We start from the raw sequence: 24,954 nt of genomic DNA on the forward strand, positions 1-24,954 counted from the left end.
GGTTGCTCTTTTGGTACCCTACCACCTCACAGCCACACTGTGTGGTCTCAGTCCATATAAATGGGAGATCCCTCAGTGAGCATGCCTGTCATGCTCACTGAGGTAAGAATCAAAAGACAATGACTGCAGACGGGAAAAATCATTGAATATGGGAAATTGCTCTTGAAAGCCATGAAGTTTACATTTTCATCCCAACTGATAGGCATGGTAGGTGTGATGTGAATGTGTTCACAACGGGAGAATCTGCATTTTACTCATATCTCTTGCAAGTTATTCCTCTGAGTGGTACTTGCTCTGAGCAGAAACTGGCAATATGCGGAATTCAAGATGCATTTATCTTGCTTGCCCAGTTGTGTGTGTGACTGCTGCACAGTTTGCGTTCACATGCAAGTGCAAAACAGGCATTGGAAAAGCATTAGGTCTTGTCTCAAAAAGGTTGCACTATTGGCTTTGCTTTTTTCATTTGCATGTGTGTGCATGCATCAGAATGTATACACACACGTCGCTGGCAGTTTTGCTTGGCTTTTTCTATTAAAGAAAACCCATTTGAAGTTGGCTGCTGATGTGCATGCATGTCTTGTGATGCATTTGTGCATCAAAAAGCATGCATCGTGACGTGTGGGTGCACATATGCATCGTGACTCCAGTGACCATTTGTATTTTACTGCTTTACTGATGGTTGGACAGCCATTTTAGAACAGTAAATTAAAATGTTAAACAAATGTTAAAAATTGAAAACAAGTGAGCACGATATAAGTAGCTTTGCAGAACCTTGCCGCTGATGGTCCTGTGCACAATATATAAACAGATCAGTTAGATTCAGGTAGTGGGGTAGGAAGTGGGACAGGAAGCATTAAGGAGCAAAGGAGGGAAAATTATAAGGAAACACATGCACTCACATGAAGTATTGAAACTATTTTCCTCCAGTGTCTTATTAAGTATGCAGTGGAAGGATACAACTCATCCATTCGGAACACTGTAAGTCTGAAATGCCCCTGGGTGGGACATACAACTGCAATGGACAACAAAGCTGCCCAATCGTGAGCAAGGGACTATCCAAAAACCCACTCTAAATTTATGCTAGGTATTGGAAACAGTAGATCTTTCCAAGTCTGTAGTCGAGACATAATGAGATCAGACTCCTCCGGTTAGGTTGGTGTTGCTCTTGTTGTGAGGTCTGACCTGTGTTTGAAATTACAGAAACAACGTGATGTTGTTACAACATCACAACATGTCATGTACTTTCGAACACCCTTCCTGTGTTCCACTGTTATTAAACATGCAATGTTTGTTCATTCACTGATCTCCTTCAGGCTGTTAAAGTCACACAGTAATGTACATTACAGGTATTTACATAATACATTGTATACCACAACTCTTTAGATACTGCATTACAGCAACTGTAAGTTATTTTTGTAAATTCTAGGGGTCGAAATGGTATCAGAGATAGCTAGATTGGTATAGTGCAGATTTGCACAGTAGTATGCTGCCAATGTTGTAGGGATTCCCAGTTGTATATATGATGTATATCTGAGTGGCGGGGTGCTCCCAAGGCTTCTGAGGCATCCAGATGAAGATGTGATGCATGGCTCTGTGGTGGGATGTTGCCACAACTGCAGAGTTGCCCTGGTGCAGACTTAATGCATGTCTGTTGGTGAAATGCTGTTGTAGTTGCTGAGATGTATGCAAGATGTAGGTTTCTGTGGTGGGATGCTGCCATGACTGCAGAGAGGGCCCAGACAAAGACATGTCAAGGTATGCCTTAAAGTAGTATGCTACCATGGTTGTAAAGGAGCTCAGCTTTAGCATATGCAGTCATGACCAGATGATGGGACGCTGCCAGGGCTGAAGGGAAGCCCAGGTGCAGACATGAGCATGTCTGCATGCTGGGATATTGCCTTGGCCACAATAAAATGCTCAGATAAATAGTGGCCAGAGACCTCCAGTTTGGACCAAGACTCCTTCCAACCCAAACAAGTCCTTGACAAGACACTTCTACTGGCCTTGGGTAAAAGGTCATGTTTAGTAACAGTTTCCACAAACATGATGATCATAAACTTCCAGCAATTAAATTCAAACAATAACTGTAACAGTTTTGAGAGTCATGAGAAATAGTTATCAAGCTAACAAGAAAATGTGCAAAATATCACTCCAAGAAAATTGTGCATATGACTGCAAAGATTGTACCATGTATCTATTTACAAGTGAGTCATACCCAGGGGTGTCACAGAACTAAGGGCCCAAACATCATACTCACTCTGCACACTTGCCTGCACCTCTCAGGTGAACCCACCTATATACCCAGGGAGTGGTCCCAACCCCTTTCTCTCTGTACTACCCACCATGGTCCTCCTACCCCCAGACACAAAGCTGTCCAGCGGGCAGACTAAGAGAACAGGGACTAAAGTCCTCTGCCGTGCTCTGATAACCTGAGACTATGCCCGTAAACTGGTGTGGATGTTTCCTTGCAGCACTAGGGATTGCTGTCCACCCCCTGAGTGCTGCCCTAAGAGGTGTTATTGTGTAGAAAGATGCTCTATCCCTGTGAGCAGTTGTTGCTTGGCTTTAAACCACCAGAAGGACGACCAGGGCTCTGATTTCCTTCACCCTCTCCACCAAAAAAGAGAGACTGTGCGAATGTTCAAATGTCCTCAATGAAGAGCTCTGTCCCCAAGTCCGAAAGGTGTACCCAGTCACGGTGGAACACCTGCTCACCTCTGATGAGTTTATAGGGAATGCTCCTGGGGCAGTCAGGCCCTGGACACAATTTTGCCACTTCTGTGTGGAGTCACTGCACAGATACATTGATGACCCTTGTACTGGAGCCGTCACCCCTCTTTTGGTGAGGTATCATGTGGGACCATGTAACAGTCCAATATGATACCTCACAGGGAATGACCAACCTAGCCAATCAAATTCCCCCAGAATGGATACCCTCACTTCCTTTTTGGCCCATCTTTATCAGGTCATTACTACCTAAATGCATGACAATTAGGTCTGGGCACTAAAGTGCCCTGCGGCCTTTCACATCTTTCACCACTTTGGTAGCTGAGGGATCTGGAGACTTCCCATTCTGCACCACCAAAAGGGACAGTTTTTAAAGCCAGTGGCTTCAGCCTACAGAATTACTGCAAGCGGAAAATGTGCCCGCACAAAGAAGTGACTGGAGACCCATATGATCTTGGAGGACATAAGTACTAGACACAAACAGAGAAAAGGACAAATTAGCAAAGGATGAGTCAAAGTACATTTTACAATAGTTCAAGAAGATTGTTGCATTTAAATCATGCAGAGTACCATCAGCCAATTTACTTTCTATATCAAATAGCACCTCCCCCACATCGGGCCAGTAAGTTGCGAGATCAGGGGCGCTGCTCTACGGGTATCCCAACCACTATCGTCTTGCCCACCCACGGGTGGGTGCTGTGAGCAGACTTGATGCATCTGTGTGATAGAGTGCTTCCATGGTTGCATAGATGCCTTGACAAAGTGTAGGGCACCACCGTAGTGGTGAGATGCCCCGATGCTGACATAAAGGAAACTTTTTTGGTAATATCCTGCTATGGCTTGCAGAGATACCCAGTCACACATATGATGCGTGCCTTTGCAGTGAAATGCTGCCCCAGCTGGAGAGATGCAAAGGTGTAGAAATATGCTGCCATGGTCGCACAGATGCCCGGTTACAGATATGATGCAAGAATGCATGGTGAGATATTGCCATGGCTGCAGAGATTTGCAGAATCAAACATGATGCAGGTCTGCATAGTTGGATACTGCGACGCTTCCTGAAATCTCCACATGAAGACATGATTCATACCTGCACAGTGGGATTCTGTGAGGGCTGCAGAAATGCCCAGATGGTGACGTGGTGCTGGTTTGCATGGTGGGATGCTGAGAAGCTTCCAGAAATATCCACATGAAGACAATGTGACAAGCTGAGCAGTGGAATGCTGCCTAGGGTGCAGAGGTGCCCAGATGCAGATATGATTCAGGTCTGTGCGGTGGGAAACTGACATGGCTGCAGAGATGCTCATACCTAAACATGTTATTTTCATTTGTCGTGTGCTGCCATGGCAAAATAGATGCCCACATACAGACATGACGCATGTCTGTTTTGGTGGTGTTCTGCCATGGGTGCAGAGATACCCAGACGCAGCCATGACTCAGGCCTGTGTTGGGGGATACTGCATTGGCTGCAGAAATTTCTATGCGCAGACATGCTATGCTATGCTTCGTGCATAACATATCAGGTGCTATGACACAGTGCGCTATGTGCCACTGGACTCAAACCTCACTGGTGATACTCATGTAGGTCAAAACAGGTTTCATATTGCTTGTGTTCCAATTTAGAGGGGACCCTGCCTGGCAGTTGAGTTGTGACTGTTCTTACTGGAGTAGGATCAAGGCCAATTTGCCCATGGCTGGTCTTTCAGTAGAGTGGCAGAATAGGTGAAACTTGATGGACCGGAATGCCTCCCAACTAACCAATAATGACTGAGATTAATATAAGCATTTCACCCATCACTTTGATTTCCACATGCACTCATGATGCATTATTGTGTGATGGGGCACCCACGGCTCCAGAAATATCTACACGCAGACATGATGTATGTTGCTGCAGCGGTATCCTGCCATGCATTCAATCATGCACGTCTGTGCCATGGGACCGCAGGGGGTTTACATGGAGTGATTTGGGCACTAAGTATCACGAGACCTCCCAGTTTGGGCCGCTCCATCTCTCTCCCAGATGGAGTCTACAGACCCCTGGACGCCCCTCGCGTCCCTGTCTGGCGGGGTCCACCGGCCCATTCTTCACAAGTGACAGGCAGGAGAGCGCTTCCAAGTTGAAGTTCAAGTTCGCAGGCTGCGCCCGGGGAGTCCCAGCCCGCGCCCGTCACGGGCTTTTTGTTCGCTTCGAACAATCGCCCTTTATCCGTCGCACTGCACTTGGCACAGCCAGCAGCTCGCCTGCAAACTTGCAAACCCTGCTTCTGGGCACAAGCCCTACAATGAGCCTCTCGCGCACATTTTACCCCACTGGGGCACTCTCTCTCGGCCTAAGCTAGGAGTGGCAGCGTGAAGCTATATGCACTGTTCGATGGCCCGGAGGAAATATCCGTGTCCCAAAAGTTCAGCGGCAGCTTCCAAGTTTCTGGTGAGGCAACGAGAAGAATGCCTAAAAGGATCGACTCTGGGGTTTTAGGACTGCTGATTGGCCGGGACCAAGGCGAAGAGTTTTTTACAATCAAAATTTTAAACCGGAGGCTGCAGGTGGTCGGCGACAGGTAAGTGATTGAACCGCCCCCTCCTCACCTACCCACCCCGATGTATCTGCAAAAATACTGTACCTCGTCGGTTCTACGAATGCATGGCTGTCGAGTGACTACGTTGCCTCTCTAATGATGAGCGAAGGTATGAGAGCGTATTTGCATACGTCATAATTCTGTTTTGTGTGTTCAGCGTCAGTCTTTGACCCCCACGCAGCTGGAGGTCACTCTCCCTCTCAGATGCCATGACACATTGGCCGTGTCAGGGACCACCTGACATCCGTGTCATTCGTCAGAGCGTCGTGTGACTGCACGATTTAGTGGAGGTCTTCACGCATAAGTATTCATGACGTAGCTCCGCAGCATCCCCTGTACACGTGCCTTATGCGAGAATCCAGCATATTAACCATAGGGCTAGACTGTCAATTTAATCGCACATTTATTTATGAATCTGTGCGTTTCTCTGATAAACACACCATGCGGCCTGTGTGAGATGTAAAGTCCTGAGATTGTTCAGGTCATATCCAATGCTCATAAATTGGTAGCTTTGTTCATTGTAGAGGCCTGCATAAGGTAACTCATGAACATAATGCTTTACCGAGGCTCAGTGTAAATGTGCACCCGATGCCTGATTTGGTGCACTATTGTTCAGAAGAATTATGGCCGAGCTGCAGTGTGCAAGGGGTATTGCCCAGACTCAACATTGAAGGTAACATCGAACGAGCGACCACGACAGAAAACGTTTCATATGTTGAAACGTCCTTGACTCTGTGCAATGTGTATTTCTAAAGCGCACTATCCTGGCGCTCAGCAGGTGAATCCAGTTCTCGGGCTGTTTGTTTCTTGGCTGGTCCTTTGCATCATTGTATGAGGAGTGACGTCAAATGCATCCATGCACTACATAAACAAACTACTGCAATGCAAACCGACACATACATTGGTCGTTCTAGAGCTACCATATAAACACAAACAATACTGCCATACAACCAACACATGCATTGATCGTTCCAGAGTACCTGCAGCTCTGGAGCGATCAATGCATCTATTAGTTTGTATTGCAGTATTGATTATGTTTATATAGCACCTCTGGGACGATCAATGCATGTGTTGGTTTGTATTGCAGTATTGTTTGTGTTTATATAGTACATCTGAAGCGATCAATGCATGCTTTGGTTGTGTTGCAGTATTGTTTGTGTTTTTATAGTACATCTGGAATGACCAATGCATGCGTTGGTTGCATTGCAGTATTGTTTATGTTTATATAGTACCTCTGGAACGATGAATGCATGTGTTGGTTGTGTTGCACTATTGTTTATGTTTATATTGTACCTCTGGAATGATCAGTGCAAGTGTTGGTTGTATTGCTATATTGTTTATAGTACCTCTGGAACGATCAATGCATGTGTTGGTTGTATTGCAGTACTGTTTGTGTTTATAGTACCTCTGGAACGATCAATGCATGTGTTAGTTGTATTGAAGTATCGTTTATGTTTATATAGTACCCCTGGAAGGATCAGTGCAAGTGTTGGTTGTATTGCTATATTGTTTATAGTACCTCTGGAACGATCAATGCATGTGTTGGTTGTATTGCAGTACTGTTTGTGTTTATAGTACCTCTGGAACGATCAATGCATGTGTTAGTTGTATTGAAGTATCGTTTATGTTTATATAGTACCCCTAAAAGGATCTGTTCATGTGTTGGTTGTGTTGCAGTATTGTTTGTGTTTATATTGTACCCCTGGAGCGATCAATGCATGTCTTGATTGTATTGCAGTATTGTTTGTGTTTATATAGTACCTCTGGAACAATCCATGCATGCGTTGGTTGCATTGCAGTATTGTTTATTGTTTATGCATGTGTTGGTTGTGTTGCACTATTGTTTATGTTTATATAGTACCTCTGGAATGATCAGTGCATGTGTTGGTTTGTATTGCAGTATTGTTAGTGTTTATATAGTACCTCTGGAACGATCAATGCATGTGTTGGTTGTATTGAAGTATTGTTTATGTTTATATAGTACCTCTGGAAGGATCAGTGCATGTGTTGGTTGTGTTGCAGTACTGTTTGTGTTTATATTGTACCCCTGGAGCGATCAATGCATGTGCTGGTTGTATTGAAGTATTGGTTGTGTTTATGTAGTACCTCTGGAACGATCAGTGCATTTGTTGGGTGTGTTACAGTATTGTTTGTGTTTATATTGTACCTCTGGAACGGTCAATGCATGTGTTGGTTTGTATTGCAGTATTGTTTGTGTTTATATAATGCATGAATGCATTTGACGTCACTCTTCAGACAATGATGCAAAGGACCAGCCAAAAAACAAACAGCCCGAAAAGTGAATACAGCTGCTGAGCGCCAGAGTAGTGCGCTTTAGAAATACACATAGCACATAGAGTCAAGGAAATTTGAGCATATGGGAAGTTTTCTGTCGTGGTCGCTATGGTCAGAAGAGTTTTTTCAGCGTAAAACAACATATCTCTTTTAAGTAATTGCTTCGTGGGCAGTGACGTCATAAACAAAACTCGTCACCAAACCGTCTGAACGGTGAGGTTTGCATTTTAATAACCAATCACACTCAAAACGAAGTTGAAGTGTGCACGCAAGGACAACGTGATCAAATCAGACTGAGCACAGCGTCGTCTCCTTTAACTTAAGTTTAATTTACATAACCATTAGGGTTATTGCGAGATTCAGGGCAACGGCCTTCCTTCGCTAGCGCTTGAACACCTGCCCCAGGTTACACGCAATCTCGTTCTGTCCGGTGCATTCGCAATCCGCTTGTTTCATATACACCCAAGGCTATCCTTATTAGTCATTTAAGGTTTCAGCTAAATTGAAATATAATTTAAAGGATCGAAAAATAATCCTATCTACAAAGAAAACTACATAAAGACAGGAGGCAGAACAGCTGTTCGGGTGCCACTGTGGCCGAAATTGCAATGATTTTAAATGGCAACTTCACCTTCCAGTGTTATAACCGGCAGAGGTCACCGGAAGTAATAAGTGACGTCTTCCGGTTATAACTTCTTCGTCGAAATTGATGAGGACATTGCCAGAAATAACAAAATGCGTATTTCCATATATGCTCTCTTCAGGCATTCTGCTCCATGTGTTTATTATTTAAGGGAAATTCCCTCAAGAACCCAAAGCCATGTTCAGCACATAATTGGGATTTCAGATGAGTCTGTTTTAACTTGCTGTAAGAGGACAACGGAGTCAACAGGGACTGTAATAAAACCGTGAGTGTGGCTGCTCTTCACCTACCCCGATAGTTCTTCTCTCGTCTAATTTCTTGCCCGTTTTCTGTCGTACACGTCGCTCCGTTTCCTCATCATCCCCTGCTCATGTTGCCCTTTCGCAATGATCCTTCATCTCTCCTCTCTTTCTCTCATCTCTATCAAGAGGTCATCCCAACACGTCCCTTTTCTCCTCTTCCCTTCGTTCTATCATTTGTTCATCTCTTGTCCGTACCCCCTACCTTTGCTTCCACCTGCCAACCCTTCCATTCATCTCTACCCTTTTGCTGTGTTTTGTTTTTGTTGCTGTGTACTCACCCCTTTTCTCACCTCAACTCTCCCTTTCATTATTTCCTTCTTTTTCACCTTTCCCGGTCTCCATCCTTCAATCTTATATGCGTTACCCCTCTATTGCCCTTTTGAGTCACTCTCCCCTTTCCTGAACTCTTGTCACTTTTCCTCTGGTCTGCATTCATTCCGTCCTCTCACCTCTTTTTCTCCTTCTTAACGTCTCCCTACAGCAGTGCACTTTCTGAAAGCTTCTCAGGCTTGAAACAAGGGGAGCTACCTGTAGTGGTCTACCCAAGCAACAAAGGTGAGGTGTGGCACAGCTTAACCCGTACACTGTCTGACCAGGGGCCACATCAGAAGTGTGTGTATTCCTTCTGGTTGCGTAAGAGCAGATGGAAAATAACTGGAAATGAGGCTGCACTTGTCATCTGTGGGTAGCATCCATCCCCATGGGGGACACACTTTTGCTCTGTCCGGTGCAGTCACAATCTGCCTGTTTTATAAAAAAAAAACAAGGATACTCTTACTAGTCATTTAAGGTGTTCTTTAAATTGAAATATAATTTACAAGGTCGGAATCCAAGTTCACAACCATTCATTCTTAGACATAAATGTTCAGGATTAGCGAAGGGTCAACCTAACAATAGGTACACTGCTAGTGTTCACAATCCAGTCTGTGCAGAGGCGTCAATGACCATGAACATTGTTGTAAAAGTAATGTATCATGTTTGTGAAGATTTCGGACATTAAAAACATAAACACAAAAGAAAGGCTCATATTTGCCACAAGCATATGGATTTCAGCTACAAGAGAGAGTAAGAATACATTTCTCCTGATTGTAGCTACTGCTGCCCAACAATTTAAATGCAGATACCAAACAGCGTTGGTGCACAGAGGATAAAAGGAAGGTGGGAACCCCTTAATACTACATTGTGGGAAACATTGAGTTTTTTTCCATCACAGTATAAACCAAAGGATGTGACTCTAAAGAACAGATTTAGACAGTGAGCGGTCTCTAATGATCTGAGGGTCCACAACGTGTTACCAAAAAGCAAAATAGACAGGAGCATGCAGGGGAAAAGGAGAAATGGTGGAGTAGCACAACTGATCGGCGTATCACAGACCATCAACCCCATATGCAATATGTGCCAAGTAGATCCCGACCTGGCACAACAGGTAGGACGTCTTCCTATTCCGGGGGTACAGCTGTATGGGTCTGACTCTACTGGTCAAAGGAAGACACCGTGAACGTCTCAGTGGACTTTGAGCTGAGAGGCCCCATGGAGTATTTTTGTGGGTACATCTGGAAGGAGTAGATGCAGGATGGGAGTGGGGTCTTTTCTGTAGCATTTCTCAAAGTGAACACACAGTGTCAATAATTCTAAATGAAGGATCAGTTTAAATAAAAATTAGGTGGGAAATGTGGGACAGCATTTAGTGTAAACTGGTTTACTATGCATGATGTTCCCTGTGCCCCTTTCCCACTTCAATAAAATGGCACGGGCAGCCCAGGAATTAAACATTCGCCACCAACTTCATGGCTGTTTGCTTCTCTCTGTGGACAATGGGCATCCTGGTTTATAGAACATCTCTGATGCACTTATCAGCTGGTTTCTGAGACTGGCATTTTGAAACTTGCATCTCATTAGGTCTTAACGTCTTGCATTTGACTTCAAAGACCATCCGACCTGCCCGTGACATTGAAATGTAAGTTACACCATGGTTTCTTGCCTCTCCTGAGGACATCATAACACACCCAGGCCTTTAAGACAGCATCTTATTAGGTTCTTGACTGAGGGTTTCTGTATACTCTCAGTTACAAATAAGACAGTCACTCTTGAGATGCTATAGTTAATTAAAAACATATTTATTATACTTCATCTTACTACATCAGCCCAGGAGTTGTCTCCGAGGATAGTAAATGACTAAGCCTGGGTCTGGTCACAGGAGTGTTTGCAGTGTGCTTGGAAATGGGTGGGCAGTAGAATTTTGCAGATATCAATTGAAATTAATCGACATATGTGATTGACTCTTATTCTATCGTCATTCTTACCAAGAGCCATATTGTATTGTTGTGAAAACACACCAGCACTGGCATCCTAAAAGGCAGCAAGTGATGAAAGAAGTAGTGGGTATTTCTGCTTAAAATACTGAAAAGGTGTGTGCCTAGAATCTACTTTGAATTATTACAGGGATAACATGGTCACCCAAATAAAAAAAAATGTTGCTCGTATGCCAGGGATCCTCTGTACTCGAATCTATATTATTTCCTAGAGCCCAAATTCTTCTACTGCAAATCCAGTCAATTTCACCTATGCTTCAATTAGCCAAAAAACACAGTAACATAATATGAAGATCCATAGTAGCTCACGTTAATTGAATTCCTATTTCAGCTGACTTTTTTTTTTAACATAAAACATGTAAAGACATTTTTAATCCTCATTAGGAGTGGTCCAATGTATGGACAGATAGTTACCCGATAAAATCCTATTGAACTAGGTCAGAATTTATCTGGTCTGATAAATAACAGGTTTGTCCACGGTAATGAGGATCAACATGCAGAATGCACCCAACTCTACATCTCCCCATAATTATCTGGCATTTCTCACCTGACGCATTTCAGCAGGCTGGATCGTGGGGAAAACTGCAGCAGTGAGGTGTTAGCCGCCACAGTCCTAATTGCAATCTGCGCAGTAACATTACCGCACATCACAATTAAGCGGGCCACTTGTAATGATGACCTCAGCATTTCATTTAATATAAGGAGGAAAAGTGCATGTTTTTCACCTAAAATTTGCCTTCTGTCACTAGTTTTACTAATGGAAGCAAGGCCTTCAGTTCTTTTACTAACACGACTACTGCTTTATCTACTGTTACTACGTCTACTAATTTCACTTTCCCATTAGTATTTATAATACCGCTATACAAGCACCAATTAGAACTACTATTACTGCTTCTGGTACTACTACTAGTATTTTACCAAATGCTATTTTTACTCAGTTTTATTAAAAATGTAACTATAGTATATTTCACGAAATAGACAATCTCGTGGAAGTTCATTTTCCTTGGTAGACTGTAAAGATCCTACAAGGAAATGTTCTCCTTCACATTCCTAATCTTAATTTAGGAGCGTTAATATAATTCTGTACACCAATGAGCATCCTGAGAAGTTACCTTTTTACCATTGTATCCACATGCAAATTCTAGTGACTCTGGCCACAAATGTTTATTTTGGAAATACTGGCTCAACAGCCCTAAAACTAACCAGCATACAGTGATTAATTTATGGAAGGAAATGTGCTGTTTTTACCACCAGTTCCCTTATCAGTCGATTGATGCCCACTGGGCAGGTTGCAGACCTCTAACACAAATAGTGCCATTATGGGTGGAAGAACATGCCTGCGGAAAAGTCTACCATTTGCCTGATATGTGGATGCTGAAGTGTGGTGTGTCATGTGAGTGGGAACTCTCCTGTCTTTCGAGAGGAAGAGGAGAATGTCCAAAATCATCAGTGCTGCCGCCTGGGTTTACACAGTTCACCGATCTCGCCCTTCCCAGCGATTTTATTTCAAGATTCCTTCATTGAGAGTGAGCAGAAGTAGTTGAAAGTAAACACCCCCTTGGTGGTGGGAGTGAAGTAAACGGATGCATGTTGGGATAATTACACCCATCTCAGACGGTCTAAATCCTGGGCATAAATTGTTCATACACAGGGTCAGTCACACTGACACCATTGCGACTTGGCTTTTCACTAGGTTCTTCAGGACAGTGGTACCGCTTAATTCATCTTGCTCTCAGTGTTGATGGTGTTTCTAACATTTTTCCACTAGATGAAAATTATCAGCATCGTTGGGGAGCACTGTGGGACCCGTATTAACTATGATGAATTTCTACACTACCTCGCCTTAGTTATAGTGACATACATAGAGTATATGTTACAGCTCCGTTAAGTGGTAGGGACCACTTAGCAGTGTTGTAGATAAGACTGCATATATACCCCAATGATCAGAGTCCCAGGTACTTTGTTTTTTGTGTCATTTGGGCCTTTAAAACCTCTTTTGCTCTCCTTGGTAGCTTAGTTGAGAAGACAAGACCTTTGACATGGGAAGAGCAGTGAAGCTTGAATCAGATACAGTGTAGTAGAAGTGTTGCAATCTTAATAGGTACACTTCCCCAATCAGGGTTGTAACCAGAAAAAATAACGTTCTAATTGAAGCATAAGAATAACAAATATTGTAGCTTGATGTTTCTAACCATGTAAAAGTCTAGGTCAGTATAATGTTTTTGGAAGAGTCCTCTCTCCACCCCTGTTTCTGTACTACTATCCGGTTCCAAGCGAAACCTCAATTCTTAGGGGCAGCCCTGGAAGGCTTCCTCTCAAGTCCAATAAAGGCCACGAATGATGTGGTAGCTGTAGGTATGACTACAACAAAGGTAACATTCTGGTACAGCTGCTCTGGAAGGAAAACTTGTGTAGCCACCAGACAGCTTCTTAGGGCACGGAGGTTTGAGCATGTTGTTTGTGTGTGCGGGGGGCACCCTCCATTTCCTATCTTTGTATGTACATACACACATGCACAAAGGGCGAGGGATGCTTTGGGGTCCCTTCTCTCCTAGCAGACACGATAATTGAACCTGAGGAGCACTGAAGTAAGTGTTTGGATGGCTCATTAGATTAGGGGCTTCTCTTGGGGAGCCAAAATATAAACATGCAACAAAACTCCAGGGGTCAAAAGGAAAAAAACGACATGGAACAGCTGGAACAAACAGTTATGGCCTTCAGTTGTGAAGGATGGAATATCAGGATTCTTTATTCATTTTTAGTTGTTAAAGAATAGGTTACCCTAGGGAACTCCCTCCACTAGCTCTGCAAGAACATAGGGGGTCATTCTAACCCTGGCGGTAAAACCCGCCAGGGCGAATGACCGCGGTAGCACCGCCAACAGGCTGGCGGTGCACCGCTGGGCATTCTGACCGCGGTGGTTCAGCCGCGGCCAGAAACGGAAAGTCGGCGGTGTACTGCCGACTTTCCGCTGCCCTTGAGAATCCTCCATGGCGGCGGAGCGCGCTCCACCGCCATGGGGATTCTGACACCCCCTACTGCCATCCTGTTCCTGGCGGGTCTCCCGCCAGGAACAGGATGGCGGTAGGGGGTGCCGCGGGGCCCCTGGGGGCCCCAAAAGGAATTTCAGTGTCTGCCTAGCAGACACTGAAATTCGCGACGGGTGCTACTGCACCCGTCGCACTCCAGCAACTCCGCCGGCTCCATTCGGAGCCGGCTTCATCGTTGCTGGGTCTTTCCCGCTGTGCTGGCGGGCGGCCTTTTGGCAGTCGCCCGCCAGCACAGCGGGAAAGCCAGAATGGCCGCCGCGGTCTTGTGACCGCAGTGCGGTCATTTGGCGGTAACCGCATGGCGGGCGGCGACCGCCGCCCGCCGCGGTTAGAATCACCGCCATAGTCTCCACCATTGAAATTTACAGATTAACTCTGAATTCATCGGATCATGTGGGACATCTCAGAGACAGGAACCCAATGGGGGGAGCATTCATGAGGTGCTTCACTTTTCAGAACCCTTGACGAAACAACTTACTCTCTATTTGATATTATCTCACCAGGCTGACTGCAGACGTGGCCCTTCATCTTCCAATCTAATCAGACACTTGTCTATCCATACCGACAACCAGGCCCTCTTCCGGTGTTCTATCTCACCACCTTCCTGTTGCTAGGGAAGTCTGTTTTACCTCCCACTTCTCAGCTGTGTATGATAATGATACCTAGTGGGCCAACAGGAGCATGGGTACAGGGTGCTCCCACCCTCATGATCACACAGGACCTCGTCTGGCATTCTATGAGACCATCTTCCTGTTGCTAGAGGACTCTGCTATACCTCCCCCTTCTCAGCTGTGTGTAATAATGATACCTACCGGGCCTACAGGAGCATGGGTGCTCTCACCCTCATGATTACCCAGGACCTCCTCAGACATTCTATCGGACCACCTTCCTGTTGCTATGGACCTCTATTATACCGCCCACCCTCATTATCACACAGGACCTCGTCTGGCATTCTATGAGACCATCTTCCTGTTGCTAGAGAACCCTGCTATACCTCCCCCTTCTCAGCTGTGTGTAATAATGATACCTACTGGGCCTACGGGAGCATGGGCGCTGGGTGCTCTCACCCTCATGATTACCCAGGACCTCCTCAGACATTCTATCAGACCACCTTCCTGTTGCTAGGGACCTCTGTTACACTTCCCACTTGCCGACTGTGTGTGATAATGAGACCTAATGCACTTACAGAACCACAGGCACAGGGTACTCTCACCCTCATGATCACAACACGTATCTGTGGCCTGTTCACAGCCTTCACTCAGGTATTTACTTAGTAATGATGAATCCTAGCGTGTTTTGCTCGTCAGTGCATTTAATAAATTAATCTCTAGGGTATAAATTGTACACGTCATGGTTATTGCTATTCTTGCGACGAATATTCTTTTATATTAAATGCCCTCAAAATATCTGCAAGACTGTAAGACACTCATTTGTGTAAGGCCTTTGTGATAATGATATAAAAAAGTCCCAAGCGGAATCCGAGTTTACAAGCTGAAATTACTCTTGCAAATGCAATTGTGCAATTCTAGGGGGTCCATTCTGTTTGCTACAATCATCACTCTTCTTCGTGTTACGTAGCCTTTCTTTCTCTTCTTTATTCTCTACACTAGCTCCCAGTTAAACTAATGGTAAAATTCAAGGCACACTTTACCATGCACTAGGCAGGGGGCCATTGCACCCAAAAGACTATAATGTGATCCTCCCTCGTCGCTAACGTCGTTAAAATAGCTATCAGATCCAATCACACCACGTTAGTCCGTCAGGCCCAGTTCAGGGCAGCAATGAGGGATTTGGCCCATAACTCCTTCTCTGAGCAACATGGGAAGCCTGACTGTGACAAACTCCTGCCCAGTAAGGCAGAGGCCTTGGGTACTCCTCGCAACGCCCCCTGAAGCCCATGCACCAACACAATAGACTATGTTGGCATTATTGGCATCCAAGCGGAAAGTGCAATGCCGCACATTGTGGCACGTTGTTCAGTAGGGTTGAAGAACCGGATGTCGTCGCAAGGGGAATAGGAGACGGGGTGACAGGAGTCCACCAGTCTGAGATGTCCTCCCACAGGCAAACGGGCATTGCATTGTTCTGTCGTCCTAATTCAAATCCACGTGTTACATTGAAAGGACGATCAAAATGAAAGTACCAGAAATTCCATATTAATTTCGAGAATTTTCCATTATTATTATTACTACTATTGTTGTTATTTTCATATTATTGCTGTTATTATTATTGTTGTTGCTACATTGTTCTTACTGTTGTTGTTATTGTCGTTGTTGTATTGTTTTGTTATTATTACTACATCTTCTTTTCGCCATTAGAGCACTTTTTTATTATGAAAAGGCACATTTACAACAATCACAATCTTTTCTTCTCAACACATATATCTTTGAGGTAACCCAATCGACTTATCCTTGTTCGATTGTTTTTTTCCCAAATTATATATCATTGTTCGTTGACATTTCAAAGGCGTGTAGAGGATTTAATGCTTCTATCTCTGCCCCTACCTTTTTGCCCTTATTCTTCGCTATTTCTTCGAAACGTTGACTTTCAGGGTTATTAAATATGTGTAGTAAATAAGTACAGGGGAAGCATAATACTAGCCACGCATGTCTACTATTTACATTGGTGTTGTGTTAGACATGTTTGCGCAAAATGCGTCTAGCTGAGTACTGTCATTTTCTTTCTCTGGTATAGAAATTTCTGATTTCTACTATTTGCATTATGTTTGCATCTCGAACAGTTTTTCACGACGTTGTTCTATGAAGAGTAAACTTGCAAATATTTCCAGCATTTACACATTTTAATAGTCTGAAGAAAATCAACAAGATGGTCCAATAAACACTTCACCGATATCTCACTGCACAAAGCACATTATTTTCAGATAGTTCATGAAAAATCATCAAGATCCACAGTATTCATAATGACCAGACTATCCCTTATTTACACAAAAACGGATTTGAAGAGTCCGCTGCTGATGCAGTTTGCTAAGGTATTGTGATACGTATGTTCTCTGCTGCCCCCTGCCGGATGCCGACGCCTGCGCAGCCTCAGTGGAGCTGTCCAAGGTCTGGCCTCGTCAGAAGGTTTGCTCGACAGCATTGAGTGTACATGCTCACCACACATTAAAAGTAACATGGATACACGGGTTTGAGAAGAACTCGTCGTGATTGGTTGCCTGCTGGGCGGAAGGAAGGGAGGTGCGGGGAGGGGTTAGTCATGCTGTGATCTGCGGTTGCGGTGCGAAGGAGGGGGGCGGTTGGTGGGGGGGGGGGGGGGCGACGGCTGTACTGGCTCCTGGGCGCATGCGCGAAGCCCTCGCACCCCGTGTAGCAGTGCCATCCTCCTGCAGAGATGCGCGGTGCCCAGACATGCATCCGCATAGCTGCCCAAGTTCTCCTTTCTTTTCCCAGGCAGCCATTTTGTAGCAGGTGCATGCCGCTGTGCCACACAAACCTTGTTCTGGATTTTGATGTTCGAGTGCAGCAAATACTCAAGCGCCATGTTTTTTTCTATTCTCTTCAACGTATATCGTTGACGCTATGGTTATGAAAGACATGTTATGGCTATTCGAACGCCATAAGACATTTTGTAGTACAGTGCTGACAAATTAAAAGGATTTACCGGGCTTTGAAAGAAACGAATCAGTCTTTTTTTTAAATGTGCTAAAAAAGCATATCTGAATTTTGTGTAAACATAACTGCCAAAAGCCTCTTAAGAAACAAAGAACTCACATCCTTGAAAAGCCGGTTGTGTTGAGAAGTCACGTTTCCACCAGTGGTGCCCCTGTCATTTTTGTATCACGAGGTGCTTGTTTGTTTTGTTCTGGGTTGCGTGGAGGAGAGCTGGGAATTCTACTGGCGCACGAGTGCCATCGCTTAACAGGCAGGATTGCAGCCAGCAGCAGCCCCCGCTACTGAAAGAACTTAGTCTCAAACGCTCGGCTAGGAAGGCCCCCTGTAAAAGCACCGAGCCCTTAAAATGGCCTCGCACGTGGCGAAGCAGCCCTGCCACGGAAAAAGGGGGCACAAGCAAACGAAGGCGCTTCAGGGCCACTCCCTTCCAAAGGCTGGTGCAGTTGCGGTGCTGAAATCCATTCCTGGTTCCACCTTTGCAAAGCATTATGTACTGGTACCCGGAAGTGGGATGTGTTCATTGAAACCACAAAAGGGATCATATTCCAGTCCCTCTCCACCTTCTGCCCCTGCACCCTCACCATCCCATCTCCACTGCAACACTTTACTCAGTATCAGTGCACAGACATTACCGCTTGCAACTCACTGGCTGCCACCCCTTTCCAAGCGCCCGGATCATACTTAGTAACGCACGCGCAAGCAGTTGAACAACACCCCTCCTTTATTGCTAATATTATTACTAATAACAATGCTAATAATTGGAACTGCAACAATGGGACCTTTTTAAGAAGCCCCACTGAGAAGTACTGACAGGGAGAAGTATTCATTTGATAAACCTTTCAGTACCTGACGGGTGCCAGTCGTCAGAGAATAGCGCTTAATTGACAGGTTTGTTTCCTAGCACATTATTATACATTTAAGCTCTCGAGCACTGTGTAATCGCCCGTGCTCGCCCGTAACAAGTCCTGTTTACATTCACAATAGGCCGTCTGCCTCCCTTGTCATGTTGTTGACAGCGGGATTCCACTGTTGGTTGTTAATGCGCACGAGGGAGGTAAATGATTGCGTTAGGTAGCGATTCACTTATTAAGAATGGGAACGTGCAGGTATGTGAACTGGAAGCAGTGCATGTGGTATAGGTGAGAGCTGCGTGCTATCACGGTATACTGCGCACGAGAAAACGTTGTACCACACGGAGTATAGTGGCGACCGAAGCATGCGAGAAGGTGACATTGTGAGGACTACCGCCACACCCTGAGGCACACACACTCATAATGCACATACACCGATTCATGACTCTCACCAAAGGCGCCGGTGCGCGCGCACACTTCTCACCTGCCCTCACCCATGGTACTCCTCTCCACCCAAGAGGGCACGATGACCTCTCAGTGAGACAATCGACCCCCCCACACCTGCTCATCACATACGGGTCTACGAGGTCCAGTGTCCCGGAAGCGACTCGCTGACAATTCAAACACTACTTAATAGGGGAATAGCACCACGTTTTATTGCAGCGCGCAGAAAGTACATTACGGTAGAAGGCGCTAGAAAACACAAATCTTAGTTATCTGCCTATCACTAAGTTTGTCGCTATTTTTGTAATTATCAGTCGTCTGATCTGTCGCTGGTGTTCCACTATTTCATTCTTCCTTACTTGCCCTCCTATCTACCAGTCGAGCCTGTTCTCTACTTGTCTCTGAATGGCAGCCACTTTGTCTCTACCTCTCTCCCCTCCACCAATCACTCAGCTATGCCAGTCAGCCACTCCTCGGGACTTTCTAACTACAACTGTCTCCCAGCAGCCCTCTCTGTTTATTAATACCGTTACTATCGTTACCATTGTCTACTTATCTCTGTCTGTCTGCTGAGCACGAGTCTGCCAGTCTCTGTAACACCAATGTCTTTCTGCCAAGCGCTTCGTCTGTCTACCAATCATGCTTAGATATCGGTATTTTCAGTTATCGATCCGTCTCCCATTTTTCTTTCTGTCTACTAACCACACCTATCTACCCTTGCCTCTGTCGACCAGTTATGCAGGTCTTCAAACCTCTCTAACAATCGCTTCCATGTGTTTTTGAAACAAATTAACAACCCTGCCCGCTTCCTGTCTACCTTCCAACATTCTCTCTCTTGCATTCTTTCTCTCAGATCCACGCCCGTCTACCCCACGCTCTGTCCATGCCGCGTTTGTCTGTTACCCTTCTTTCATTCTCCCAAGTATGCCAACCTACCACCCTTCTCTACCTAACATATATGTCTAACAGGCACAGTTGTGGGTCTGATCGCCACTCATGCTTGCACGCCACCAGCCTGTCTAAACCCACTGTCTGACATCCAACCACAAGCTATGTCTCGTCCTTAATAGACTGGACCACATAACCAGACGTTGGCTATTGAGTCTCTCTCTCCCTCTCTCGCTCTCTCTCATGCTGTCTTTCCCTTGCTCTTTCTCTCACAGCCTTGCTCTCTCTCGCACACTCTTTCTCTCACACGCACATTTTCTCTCTCTCTTTCTCATCGGTCTCTCTCCCCCTATCACTCTTTTGCACCCCCCTCACCCCACATTTCCGGCACCCACAAACCTGTCTTCGTGCATACCTCAGCACCGCTGACAAAAAACGTCTTCTTGGCTGAGACTCCATTTTTGTCATTGAAGCATGTTATTACAAAACAAAACAAACCGTCCTACTCACCCAGGTATAGTTTTCACAGAATGGGGTGTTGAGAGAGCAATGCAGCATCGCCCCCCTCCCTACAGACCATCTTCTTTTGTTGCCTGTAATTCAGATTCTCTGTGCGTAATTTACAGTGTGTGTTGGTGTTGCTAATGGCCATATCGTGTGTTCATTCGTTAGCACGCGTGAGTAAGTTTGTCTTTGCTTCACTAAAACACACGAGGGGATTTGCATGTCTGTTGTACAGCAGGTTCAGGCCATGCCCATGTTGCGGACCGTGTGGCCTGACTCGTGTCTCTCTCTTAGATACGACCGCGTGTTCCTCGGGACGGGTATTTCTGATGTGTGTGTGTACTTATGCATTTGCGAATAGCAGTGCGCTTGTAAAATAATTGCAGCAGGTGTAATTCCGCCCGTACACGTCTTGTTGCTAAGACACAAAAGATTGTTAACATTTGAATCTTTGAAGGCACATGCGCCTATAAACAGGGGCGTAGTTATTGGGAAGGGGGGGTGGGGGGGGGGGGGGGGAGGGTTGGAGTGTTACACCCCCTTAATAAATGTATGTTCTGGAAATTAGCTGAGTGTAGGTGCTTTCAGTCGGGTATGGTGGGTTGTCTTGGATTTCACAAGGAATTTTTACAAAAAGGCAGGCAAAAAAAAGAACACACACTCTCTCTCTCTGCTTTGAAAGTCTTCAAAAATGTTGGATATTTTACAAAATATTATGTTTTCTTTCATTTAGTAGACCTGCCAATCCTCAACCGCCTCCCTTTCCGCTACCACTTTAGCCCCTCTCATGCACCCCGCTTGTTGTATCATGTATTTTGACATTATATGCCAGTGCGATTGTTGGGAAACCTGAAGCTCATCCCACACAATTTTACTGACCAAGCTACGCCCTTGACAATAAAGCGAGAGGCAGACAGGCATATCTCGAGCCACGTGTGAGTTCTTAACACACATTTCACCCATACATACTTTGCTAGTATGTAGCAGGTTATTGAATTATATAGTATTGCATTTCGCTTGGGGCGGCAACATGGGGTTCCCACTCCCATACGTGACTCGCCTTCGCAGCCTTCCCACGGAACATGCTTTGCCACGCCTGAACATGTGCGCACCACCCAGAAGAAATACATATATAATACTTCTAATATCAACCAGTCGCCTTTTCAATAACGCAGAGTGTTTGATGAGAATGGATCTCGGGGACAAGGCAACGAGGAACTTAGCGACGGAATGCGAACTGTGCCTCTCGGGTTACAAACGGTCCCCCCATTTAGGCGCCTTAGTCAACTGAGCTATGTTACGAGCTCAGTGGGGCTGGGAACTGAAGAGGTGTTTATCGAAAGGGTCGTCATAAAAACAGGAGAGCATCTGAGAACGCCGCACAGCGATGCTCTGGGAACAATGCAACATGGGTAATGTCCTGAATCTAAAACAGCTGATGCAGGGTTTATAGGGTAACCCAATATCCCCAACAGAACTTGTCCACATTTCCAACGTTAAGGGAGTCTCCATTTTTTTAATCATTTCACCGGTTTTTGTAGACATTCTAGATGCCGAGTTGTACTCCCTGAAGAATAAACAAGGAGTTAGTGAGGTATAGTAAGCAGTCCTAAGAGAGACATATTTAATACTAATATTCACAACAGTATTGGGGGCCTTGATTCAGGGTTGTTCCAGAGCAACCAGTGGTTATCCTGGCAGTCAGATTTAATTTTGGTGTCTTGTATGCTTCTTATTGTGGGACCCAAATTAAATACAAAATAACCCTCTTCAACTCCTGTCTCTCAAATTAGAGAGGTAGAGCAGCCCAAGGTTTATTCAGGGGGCGCACAATGGCGGTTAGAAAGTCAGACAACATAGTAACATCACTCAATAAACGCTACTACATCAGTCAGTGCTTTAGTTTTTTAAAAACAAGTAATATGAAGCACACACAGCTAAATATTACCCGTAAAATACAGATGAGCAAAAAAAAATTTAAATAACTCTTGTAAGTAGTACTTTATTGTGTACATTATTAAAATTCATAACAAAAAATAAACACATAAACAACAATTTTGCACAGTGCAATATGAATATCAAAGCATAAATATCAATAAATAGACAGGGTAGAAGATATAGATAAAAGTGCATAATCAGCAGTGTGATTAGGTACTTACAAATCCTTCTAGCTGAAACTATATACAATTTCCCTCTATCCCGTTCATAGCCAGAGACATGCATTACAATGTCTCTTTCAATGAAAAGAAAACTGTAAGGTGAACTGACCACACTTTGCTGTTTAAAGGCTGCAGCCTACCAGACAGCTAGTTAAAGACATCTTGGGGACATTCAGAAAGCTGCATTCTGCCCAGTGCTACCTATTGGCTTTGGGGTTTGTAACACATTTTCTTGCTTTCCATTTGCTGGCTTCATTTGTTTTAGGCTCTCCAGGTTCAGTTTCTCCCTCACTTTGCCGAAATCATGTTTACTGTATCCTTCCACAAACTCCCTTTCTGTAAACCTTTAAATCTTCTCGTCTTGTCACATTTGCTGTCCATTCAAAGGCCGAGGTCAAGTGTCAGACACTGTCTTCAGTGGGCGCTGGTTTACTTTTCTTTCTCTTACTTTAAAGTAAGAGTATTTTTGTGACAAACTTGCTGGATATGGGAGTTAGGAAAGAGGTTTTTTCTAGCACACGACAACATTTAAATGAACTGTGCAAGTATTTCAGAATATATCAGAATTAGTAATACAAATGAAGTACAGTTTTTGATATTTCTGAAGTGTGTTGGAAACAAATACATTAACATGATCAAAAAAATCATTACACTAGTTGATGCAAGTTCTTCACATTTTCGTTTGTGCACTGTATAGTTTTATTAGTAAAACAGCATATCTGTGCAAATGTAATGGTCATTTCAATTGAAAATGTGTTGTCTGTAACAGCAGTGAACTACCATACCATGCATACTCAGCTATAGGCCACTCCACTCTGCACCACTCCCCATCACTGCACTCTACTTTGTACCACTCAACTTTACACCACTGCACGCCACTGCATTCTGCATTACTGCATTGTACATCACTGCACTCGATGCCACTTCATGCTACGCCTCTCTATTCTACCCTGTACCACTCTAATCTATACAAGACAGTCTTCGCCACTGCACTCTACACTACTCTAAAACACACCAATTTACTTAGCACAACTCCACTCTATGCCACTGTACTCAATGTCACTCTGCAACACTGCACCCTATGCCCATACACTCTAAGCCAATGTACTTTACTCTCTATCACTCAACTCTATGTCCCTGCACTCTACGCCAATCCACTGTACTTACTCTAATCTACTCTGCACCATTGCACTCTGTCACTGCATTCTACACCATTTTGCTCTATGCCATTACACTCCATACAACTGCACTCTATGTCACTGCACCCTATGTCACTGCACTCTAACCCACTGCTTCTCTACACTTTTATACACCACTGCACTCTGACACTCTACTCTGTGACACTACACTCTCAGCCACTGAACTCTACACCACTCCACTCTACATCACTGCACTCTATGCCACTGCACTCTATGGCACTGTACTCTATGCTGCACCACTCTATGCTACTCTACTCTGCACCACTATACGCTATTGCACTCTATGCCACTCAACTCTACTCTGCACTCCATGCCACTCGACTCTATTCTGCGCCACTGCCCTTTGCATCACTCAACTCTATGCCATATCACTCTGCACAATTCCAATCAGCACTACTGCACACTACTATGCACCATTCCAATCTATGCCACTGCATTCTACGAAGCTGCATTGTATGCCGCCTAATCCAATGCCACTGCACTCAGTGCCGCTGCACTCTGCACTGTTATACTTTGCAACACTCTACATCAATGCACTCTACACCAGTCTACTCTACTCTATGCCACTCCAGTACCTGTAACTCTACGCAAGTCCACACTATGCCATTCCAATACACAACACTCTCTGCCACTCCACTTTACTCCACTGTTCGACATTCCAGTCTACGACATTCCATTAGACTCTCCTCTACACCACTAACGTTTAGCCATGCTGAACAGCAGCCACGCAGTTGTACAACATGTCTATTGTTGTATGGTGCTTATGTTCACCACTGAAATCGTGAACCTGAGTTCTGCCCACGAGCCCTGACAGTGTAAGGCACATTTACACACTAGCAGGTGGGGGACACTCAAAGCTTGGGCGAGGAAGTCCCTAAGGATGGACATACAGGATAAAATAACATTTTCACTCAGTTTAAGCCCCCCAAGCATGCACAAACAAGCTGAGACTAGTTGGATATTGCATTAGAGAATAAGCAATTTTCAGACCTTACTTATTACACCTTTGATCAACATGAATCATAATTCAAGATATCTTCTATTTACATAACATGACCACACTAATCATGGCACATTTTATGATATCCAGTAAGCTTGACATTGAATCCCCTAACCAACAATTCAAATAAGACATGGTTGACCAATGTTAAAAATTGGGGCCCATATTTACAAGCAGCCTGCACTGCAGGTGTGTCACGTTTTGTGATGCATCGGTGGTGCAGGCTGCTGAGTCATATCTATAAGGCCATGCAAAGCCACTTTGCATGACTTTTTATTGCCTTGTAGATATAGAGTAAGTCAACGCAGCATAAGTCACTGCGTCGGTTTACTTTGTGTGAAGGAAGAATTTCCATGAGTGTTCCCACGCAAC

At 44.7% G+C, this 24,954-nt stretch overlaps 1 long non-coding RNA gene across 1 annotated transcript in view; it reads left to right on the forward strand.

The window, feature by feature from the left end:
- The first annotated feature begins 4,749 nt into the window (after window positions 1–4,749).
- LOC138284193 (uncharacterized) overlaps window positions 4,750–24,954 on the forward strand; it is a 335,272-nt gene continuing 315,067 nt past the window's right edge. Inside the window, exon 1 of the long non-coding RNA XR_011201356.1 lies at window positions 4,750–5,285. This is a non-coding gene — a long non-coding RNA (uncharacterized lncRNA). The remainder of the gene's footprint in view (window positions 5,286–24,954) is intronic.

Source organism: Pleurodeles waltl, chromosome 3_1 (genome assembly GCF_031143425.1).
Source record: "Pleurodeles waltl isolate 20211129_DDA chromosome 3_1, aPleWal1.hap1.20221129, whole genome shotgun sequence".
Classification (NCBI taxonomy): Eukaryota; Metazoa; Chordata; class Amphibia; order Caudata; family Salamandridae; genus Pleurodeles; species Pleurodeles waltl.